The sequence below is a fragment of the Talpa occidentalis genome, unplaced genomic scaffold, assembly GCF_014898055.3.
Source record: "Talpa occidentalis isolate TD23 unplaced genomic scaffold, MPIMG_talOcc4v2.1 talOcc4.11, whole genome shotgun sequence".
NCBI classification, from domain to species: domain Eukaryota; kingdom Metazoa; phylum Chordata; class Mammalia; order Eulipotyphla; family Talpidae; genus Talpa; species Talpa occidentalis.
The window spans coordinates 87464636-87474367 of record NW_023601104.1 but is presented as its reverse complement, the minus strand read 5'-3'; positions in this window follow the sequence as shown (position 1 = coordinate 87474367).

Sequence of the window (9732 nt, the reverse complement as noted above, 5' to 3'; positions counted from 1 at the left end):
AAGTTAAAAAAGTAACTTAATAACTTATATACAATAGTCTTTCTCCAATATGTGCGTATCAATTTTCCTTCATGATCAAACCCAGTTCCTTCAACATTTAGTCTAACAATCTCTCCAAGATTCAGGAGTTGGTGGGAAGAGAAATGTGTAATGTGTAGCTATATCACATTCCTTCACTTTCCCAAATTAAGTAGCAGGGGTTTCTTTTGAGTGAGACAGAGACACCATTCACCTCTCACTTGTGGCGTGAACTCCATGATTTCACTCTTCTTTCATCATTAAAATTCTCAAGGGTACGTCTTGCCTCAATAGACTTGCCACACACTGCTCAGGCTTTGTCACATGACTTCCACCTCCCAACTCTAATCCCCTACAACTCTTCTCTCAAAAGTCGCCAACGCTTTCCTAATCATCCAATTAAAAGATCTTTTCTCACCCCTCCTCTACTTTGTTTCTTCTGCTGTATTGGACTCATGTCCTTTTCTAATTCGAGTGGTTATTCTTGTGTTTTTAATCACCTGTTCTGGCTCTTTTCCTGGCTCATCTTTCTTCTCCCTCTCCCGTGAAAACCATATCCAAGTCTTTTCCCAATCTTCTTATTTTATTTCAACAAACACCAATTAAATATCAATCCAACATCAACTAAAAATCTGTTATATATTTGTCTGGGTTATAGGCACTGGTATTGAGTGAAAACAGAGAGATGTATAAAGGAGAAAATGGTGGATTCTGCTTGAAGAAGATCTGGGATAAACTCTCTGGGAAGAGGTAAATCTTGTTGGTCACAGTGCAGAGTTTAAACTTCATTCACTTCATTTATGGACAAAGTAAGCTGAGGAATTTTAAGTCAGGAGATAACATGAATTTGTATTTAAAAATTTATTGTAGGGCCTCCCAATACAGCGGTTGGTGCTGGTTGAGCACTGAGGTTGAGCACTGGTCTGCGAAGCTGCCCGCAGCCTCTGCAGCACCAGTTCAATCCCCAGCCACTGGCAAGGGTCCCACATAGCACGCAGACCTCTCTTGCTGTGCCTGCTGCTCCCCTCAGCAGTGTGCTTCATCAGTCTGCCTGCTCTGCTCTCCCCTCTGGCTCTGGTGAATTCTTTCACCCTCCCGTGCTTCTGACTGTACCCAGTGCTTGAATAAATAAATTAAAAATCTTTAAAAAAATAAAAATTTATTGTAGGTAGTGAAAGAAATGGAAGAAAACATCTGACTATATAGGGAGACTTAATGAGCTATAATTATTGTTAGCTTGATGACAACAGGTGTGGGCATACACTAATTCAGTGTAAGTGAGGATGGAGAAGATTCATTATTAAACAGATGAAATCTACAGGATTTAATACTGATTCCATACGGGAGGGAGGGAAAGAAAGAATGGAATCCAAGATGGCTCCCAGGATCCTGCGACAGGTTATGCATGGATGATGCTGATGTCATGTCTTACAGATAGGCTATGTAGGAAGAGGCATATGTTGGTAAGGGGGACAGTGGGGTCTTTAGACATGTTGATATTGAAAAATCTTAGGGAAATTCAGGGAGTGTTGGCTAGATAGATCTGGAGTTTATGTTCTGAATTGGAATATAGATTTGACATGCATATATAAAAAAGATTTCAAGAATATGATTACAAGTAGATGACATATAACATAGAAAATAGATGAGACAGTCAAGGAGAAAGAACAGAAAAAGGAGGGAATAACACTAAGCCAGAGTCCTGCAAGTATCAGAACTTACGTGTAAAAAGAAAAGACAACCAAAGAAAAAAAATTCTATTTCTATAAATCCATTTGCACTCTGTTTTCCTTCTTGCTACAACTGAGATGTCTACTAGAATTATCCACCCTCCAAGAAAGAGTAGGTAGCAATTCCTAGCTTTCAAGTTTACAAATATCTCTAGAAGCTGATTAGCTGATTCAAACTCTTATTAACTCTAACAACTCATAATCTCTAACAAGATTGCAAGTTTATTTTTTCCAGATTTTTCTACCAAAATTCTTACATTATCCCTGAGGTTTAGCCAAGCAAAATGACCTTTTCCTTCAAATTTTGTACGCACTCTTCTGTCTTTATTCATGCCATGCATTCTTCCTGGAATTCCTATCTCCCTCACATCAACATCTCTACCAGTCATCATTCATCATCCTTACCATAGTTTGAGAAGCTAAGAACTTAAACCAGACTCATGAGCATCAAAAAGGAAAGTAAAAAGAATACTAATATTTATTTAGTATCTACTAATGTATTAGAACTACACTAGACAGTGACATGCGTTTGTGAATAAATATCACTTAATCTTCACAATAACCCTAAAATGTCCCTTTTATAAATGAAGATACTAAGGCTCATTCATTGCTTAATAAATGTTGATTAAGTGCCTGTTACTTTCTAAGAATTGTGCTGGATGTTAGATAAATAATCGAGAACCAAACAGTGCCACTAATTTGTTCCCAAAAAGAACTAACAGTAATAGGAGAGACACATCTTAAAAACACAATCATGTAAATAAATGTATAATGGAAAATTGGATAAAAGCTTTAAAGTAAAATAATTGGTGGCTAACCCAGAGAATAAGGCCTTTTTCTAATGAAAAAACTATTTATGCTAAGACCTCAAGGAATAGCAGCTAAGGGAAAAGAAGTGACATAATGAATCGGGCAAAGGAGCCTGTCTCAAGTGCAAGCAACTTATGAAACACCAATGAGGCTAGTGAGGGATGAGCAAACTGGAAAGAGGTACTCTGAGAGATGAGAAAATGAAAGAAGGACAAGTTTTTGTTTATTCTTGTTAGTTATAGTCAAGATCTCAGATTTTATACCCCAAGCAATTAGAAAAAATTGAAGGACTTTAAGCAGCAGAGGTACATAAAACTAACATTGAAAACAGATTTAAAAGCTTAATAAATAAAGGACAGAGTCCTTGATTAAACACTGGGTCTGGTGTCTATCACTGGCAAAACATTCATAGTCTTGGTCCAAGTTCATTGGTATAATGTGAAAGAAAAGTCATCCCTGTCTTGGCTTGGAGGGTCTCAACTAAGACCCTGATGCATTTTGTTTAAACTCAAAGACTTAGCTGAAAATCTCCTGAATGATGTAAACTTCCTCTTTGATATATGGAACCCTAGGGATATCTTTCAAATGATGAGTATCTTTTATATCAACCGTTTAGCAAAGGTAAACTTGTTTGCCTTTCAACTCAGTATCATCCCCTAGAATAATTGTGCTTCAGCAAGGTTTTGGGGTAGTGCTACTGGTCTTAAAATCAGACCTATCCATATACAGCTTACTAGAGTTGCACCTAAGTTAACTCAAGTCAGTACACAGAGGTAGGCCTGATTGCCTAGGTCACTTCACCACTTATTAACTGTTTGATCCTGAGCAAAGAACTCAGAGTCTATTTTTCATCTATAAAATGGAAATAGTGTTAAAAATACTGAAAGTATTTAACTCAAAGTCTTCTGAAGATTAAATGAATTAAAATATATAAAGCACTCGCAACAGCACCCAGCATGGAATAAGTGCTGCATAAGTGCTGCTTGTTATTAATCATTACGAAGGCATTCATAATTTAAGATGTTTCTTAGAAAAAAATTGCAAATATCCATTTATCCCCATTGTTTATAAATAAACAGGCTTTTGAAGCACCCAGAGCTAAGATACCTGTTCTTTCATATCACTACTATAATATATAAAGCTCATGCTTGTCAGAACCTTCATCATCATTTTTGTACTTCTGTGCCTCCAGGAAAGGCAGAGAAACCGAAATAAGTGGACTCTGTTCCCATCCAGAGTCAGGTGTAAGGTACACCCTCAAAGTATTACCTATGAAAACAAATGTTGACTGGCAAGATCTGAAAAACACTCAGCAATTTCTAAGGGTGTCTCTGGTGCTAATTAAATCAACAGTCACCAATAGGAGAAGATAGCTCTCTAGTCACCAATAGGTCTCTAGCAAACCCTAGAGACCAAGTCAGATTAAACATTTCACTAGGGTGACAACTCCTTAAAGAAGTAAATTCTAGATAAGTTATCTGAATGGACCCTCACACTTGATACAAAGTTGAGAGTGGGAGGATCTCCCTGACACTATAATACATTAAAGAGATGTAAAGGCTGAATCCATTGATTATTTAAATGAATGAGCTCCTCTGGTTCATTACTGTTATGTTTTAGCAAATCTTCAAATCTAGCACTGATGTCCACAATGACCAAGGGAGAGAAAAGGGGGGCTCTTTAAGATGCTTATAAAACTAGGATAAAAAGGTATAGGAGAGGGAAAGTTGATGAAATCAGAGTGATATTTATTGAATGGGGTTGTGGTAAGGAATGGAGGGCAAAATACAATGAGTAATTTAACACCAACACATAATTATTGAAAGAGGAAAAGCACCCTATTCATATCACCCCAAGATTCTCAGAACTGGTCTCAAGATGCCCCACTCTGGCATGCAGAGTATTTGGAACTAAGATCAATGAAATCTCCTGAGGCTGAGGAGAAGCTTTGATCCTTGCATAAGTCCTTTGCCCTTGCCTAATCTAAGAAGAAATCACCATTCCCTAAGCTTCTGCCCTTTTCCTAATCAAAATAAAACAATCACCACTCCTCCTTTTATGACCTAGAAGACTGTAGTTTGGTGGTTTCATCCAGTTGTTTTAGGTTTCCCTCTGAAACATGTTCTTCCTATCTGAGAGACTTGTCTTACCAGAATAAGGATGAAGTCATTTCCCTCCTTATCATGTGCAAAATAGTGGTCAGTCCCTTCCTTCTTCCAGGCCCCCTGGGTCCCTTAATATCAATGCTTTTTTTTTTTTTTTTCCAATTTTCTCCCCATCCCATGGTGGGATCTGTATAATCATTGTAAGTACTGTGTGCACATTTCGTAAATTAATTGCATTTCCTTTGCTAACCCATCTGATGCTGTTTTGATTACTTGTCCAGTCCAAGAAGAGTCTGGACAAGTAGGGGATTTTCCAGTTTGCCTCTGAAAGAGCAACAAAGAGGAACAATGCCAGGGAAGAAGAGAAAGTCAGTTTCTCCTCCCGCCTTCTCTCATTGTTTCTGTGAGGCAAAGGGGAGATGAGAAACTGACTGATATGAAGTCAACATATGAGTCACTGGACACTTTGAAACTCTAATCTCCAACTTCAACATTCTATTTGGAATATTAAAGTGTGTTGGAGGGACTAAATATTAATACATGAAACGCATCCATTCAATATAAGTTGCTTCATAATTCCAAGGCTAATAACATATGGAGGTGAAAAATAAGTCCAATGCATAATCAGGAAGCACAATGCTTGGGGACTATTTCAAACAGGATAACAATGAGTATAGACACACATAGAATTTTTGTGTTTAAAAAACTTCATGTGTAAAACGAGAATGCTTCTCAGGATTGTTGGGAAAACCAAACGAAATAATGAATGGAAGTGGTTTAGCACAGTGCTTGATTATTGGCAGGTCTTTCTTTTAGAGAATCCCCCATCTACATTTAATACATTCCATTCTCAGATTTTTTAAATGTTTTTAATATAACGGGAATATGTTTGAAATTGTTGACTCTAAAAACTGTTGTGCCTATTTTTCTTTTGCTAATTTGTTTTCTTTCAGCAGGAAATATTAAGATATGGGTCATAAAATCTGGATACATATTTAGAAGAAAGTTTTATGTGTTCAATGTTTTTAGAATTAAAATTATCAATTCAGACTGGAGAAAAGCAAGATCTGTCCAGCAAATACCAACTACGTTGTCTAAGCTCTTGCTTCTCTTTTCTTTCTCCATTACATGTCCCTCATTACCAAGGTCTTTTCCTCAAGGGATTTGTCAATCAAAACTGCCAAAGAGTCACCGTCTCTTTGTCTTCATTGTTTTCATATATTTTCCCAATCTCTGTGATGATTAATCTTTCCCATAAACCCCATGCATCCTGGATTCAACATTTTTTCTACATTTTGTGATTTAAATCCTATCAGCAATAAAATAAGAGGACAAAAATCCTACAATGAGAAACTCAGAAGGATATAGTGGTAGAAACTTGTCTAATACACTGATGAATAGTTTATAAAACTGATTCAAACATGAACAAAAAAAGTCATGAGAACTAAAAATGTGTGGGAATTGTAATATGTCACAAACATGGGGGTTAGCCTAATGAGTCACAGAACCACACTGACTGAGTATTAGAATATGACTAGGGAGAAGAAAATAGATGAATTTCTACCTTTTGCTTCCCCAAATTCATTTTTCATCAGGGTAAATAAATTAATCTTTAACATTTTGAAAATTCTAGTACAGAGTGTAAATGTGTGTCATCTTATCAGCATTTAACGTTTGCTGCAAAATTATCCTGGAAATCAGCATCACATTCAAAAAAACTACCAACTGATAAGATGTTCAAATTGGTCTCAGTAATGGACTGAAGACAAATATATTTTAAAGAGGGCTGATCTCTGAGGTCTTTGGCATTGAGGTTTATATATAGGTAGAGGATTTTTTTTTTAAAAAAAGGAAAGGAATTAAGTTGTTGCGATGGACTATATATGTTTATGTCCCCTTAAAATGTATATGTTAAAGGCTAATCCCCAGTATTATGGAATTTGGAATTGAAACCTTTAGGAGATAATTAGTTTAGATGAAGTCATGAGAGCAGAACCCTGATGATAGGATTGGGTCCTTTGTAAAGACTGAAGTAAAATAGTCATCTATGAGCCATGAAGCTGGCTCTCAACACTGTGTCTTCCTCTTGGACTTATCAGTCTCCATAACTGTGAGAAATATTTTTTTGTTGATTAAGTAACCATTCTATAATATTTATGTTTCAGCAGCCTGAACCAACTAAAGCAGTTGTCAATATTAATGAAGTTTGTGCTAGTGTATCAATAAAGAGATTAAAAAAATGACAGTATAAAGGGTTTATTCTAATGATCATTAAGAAACAAGGGCAATTGACACACTATCTTTTCAATAAATTCTTTTTCTGTTTATTATTTGACCATATTATATACATCCCAGAACTCAGGAAGGTTTTGAAAGTAATGATAGAAGCCACACTCTAAACCTGGCCCCAGAATTATGTCTCTATGTCATCAACAAATCCAGATAGTTTACGAAAATAGCAATTGACCCCACATTTGAATGGCTATTTTTTTTTCCAATTCTCAACCATAAATTAGAGTCAGAAGTTATAAAAATATTTAATTTATGTAAAAGATTAAAGTCAAGATAATATTGGCTGAGCTGGTAACCCAATTAAAATGTTTAATCTTGAATAGAGAGCACAAAATTCTTATTTGTACATGGTTGACATCATTGGTGTTACCTTATTTTTTGTAAGAGAACCCAATGTCCAAGCAGTCCATGAACAGATACCTTGTGGAAAGGCCTTGGTAATCATAGCGATGCAATGGAGAAAGGTACAAGGATTCAGCAAATTCAGCTGGTATTTGCTGGGAAGATCCTGCTTTTCCCCAGTTTGAATTGGTTATTTTAATTATTAACAAATATACACTTCATGTGTTAAATTCCATGCTTGAAATAAGTCCTTCTGACAATATCCCTGTATCTTTCAGCAAATAATTTTAAAACTAATGTGATCTTAGAAACCATTTATCCAACTGAATCATTGATGCTGTGGAGAAAAATAAAGACCACAGATTGTAAGTGACTTGTTCCAAGCAGCATGATTTTACTGATAAAATTACAGTAAGATTAGAGCCAAGGTCAAGAGCAAGTGCTTTTTCCATTATGCTTCATAGTTCTATTTCTCCCTCTCAGTGTTTGATTGTGAATTTCAGTCCCGAAAGGAAAAAAGAAATTAATAGATACACATACATATATAAGCCTTATGGGGTGTTTGTCTTGTTAGAGATAGATACACGCTAGCACTTAGGAACACAGGGAGAGATAAAAGCTTTATTACAGCTTTCAAGCAATAGTAGAATACACTTTTAGATATAAAAAACAAGGTTCCCATAATAAAAACGCATCCTTTCTAGTTTTTTATCCATTAGAGAGAAATATAATAAAACACCCAATTTCTATTCCTCAACAAAGCATTTCAGAAGTTTAATTTTTCTTGCTAACTCAACATTATTCAATGATGTTCATCTAAAAATGAGGGCAAATGGTATTAAATTCATCATCATATAAATGAATTTTCTAGAATGTGAAGATGGATCACAGCCAAAGACATCCAAGATTTCAAATGTTATTTACCAAGGAAAAATAAAGCGAAGTTTTCACACTATCATTTGAAACTATTTCACTGAACTCTTCTTGATATAATTTTCTGTTTTGATAATTTTCCCCCAGAGAAAATAACTGTAAAATAATCCCTATAACTCAATATTCTTCAGATTCTTAACATATTTCTTATCACATTGCTTCCCTAAATAATCCTGGTAGCAAAAAAAAAAAATTGTTAATTGACCCTCACCAGCTGAATCCAAGTGATGCCAGTGTAGAATGAATTTCAAAATGGCCATCGTCTTGTTTCCATTTCACATAAAAGAGTACACAATCATGAACAGAGATCTCATTAAAGCATAAATGCCAGAAAATGCTTACATATGCTAGTTCCTTAATTTTAGTATCCTACATAGAGAGTTCTGGACTCTCATTTTATCATTGTACATAAAATGTTGATGTAAGTTTATAACCAATCCAAAAATCTCTCATAAATTAATCAAAGTTATTTATTTATCCATTCACCCATTTACTCAACAATTATCTATTATTAAGCATTAGGTTAACAAGGATTAGATGGTAGGTCTGCCACTGTCAAGTATTTTAGAAGCTGGATTCAGAAAATTTCATCATTGTATGTGAGGAGAGAAAGAGGATTTACATAAATAAGACATGGTTTCCATCTTCAAGGAGGATACACGGAGTGTTTGGGGAGGCAGGTCTCAAGAAAATAATACAGTCCAGATATATTATAATAATCTATGACAGCAACATGTGAGGACAATTACATGCCTGACAAAGATTCAGATGCTTACTTAAAGGAGATGACATCTGAGGTCTATCTTTATCCAGCAAGGAGGAGTGAGTGATAGGTTATTACTGAAAGAAAAAAATATATGAAAATGGGGCCTCCCAGGTAGCGCAAGGGGTTAAGACACAACCTATGAAGCTGTCTGCAGCCTCTGCAGCACAATTTCTATCCCCAGCCAGCCAGAGAGAAGCCCACATGGTGCAGCAGACCACTCCTGTCTCCCGCTATTCCCCTCAGCAGTGTGCTTTGGTCAGTCTGCCTGTTCTGTTCCCTACTCTGGTCCTGGTGAATCCTCTCACCCCCACACCTCTGGCCTATACCCCAGCTCTTATATGCATAGATAAATGAATCTTTAAAAAATATGAAAATGCCTAGATGTTTAAAATCATAATATAGTTTTGTTGACCACTGAATAGTTATATTCAAAAAGAAGTAGTATGAGTGGGTATTAAAGATGGAAATGGAAAAGTAGGTTCAGGCTAATCTATACGCTGTGCTGATGTATTTAAATATATTCTTTTCCCAACAAGGTTAACACTGAAAGTTTTTACACTACAATGTGAGAAGATAAATGATGAGTTCTGAAAAAAACCAGTAGAAGGAATAAAAGAGAGACTTGAGTCAACAATAATAGGCAAATATAATAAACCAAGGAAGAAACGCTGAGAATCTGGCGTAAACAGTGGAGAAAAGGTCTGGGATTCAGATGTGCAGCTTATCCTATGTACTT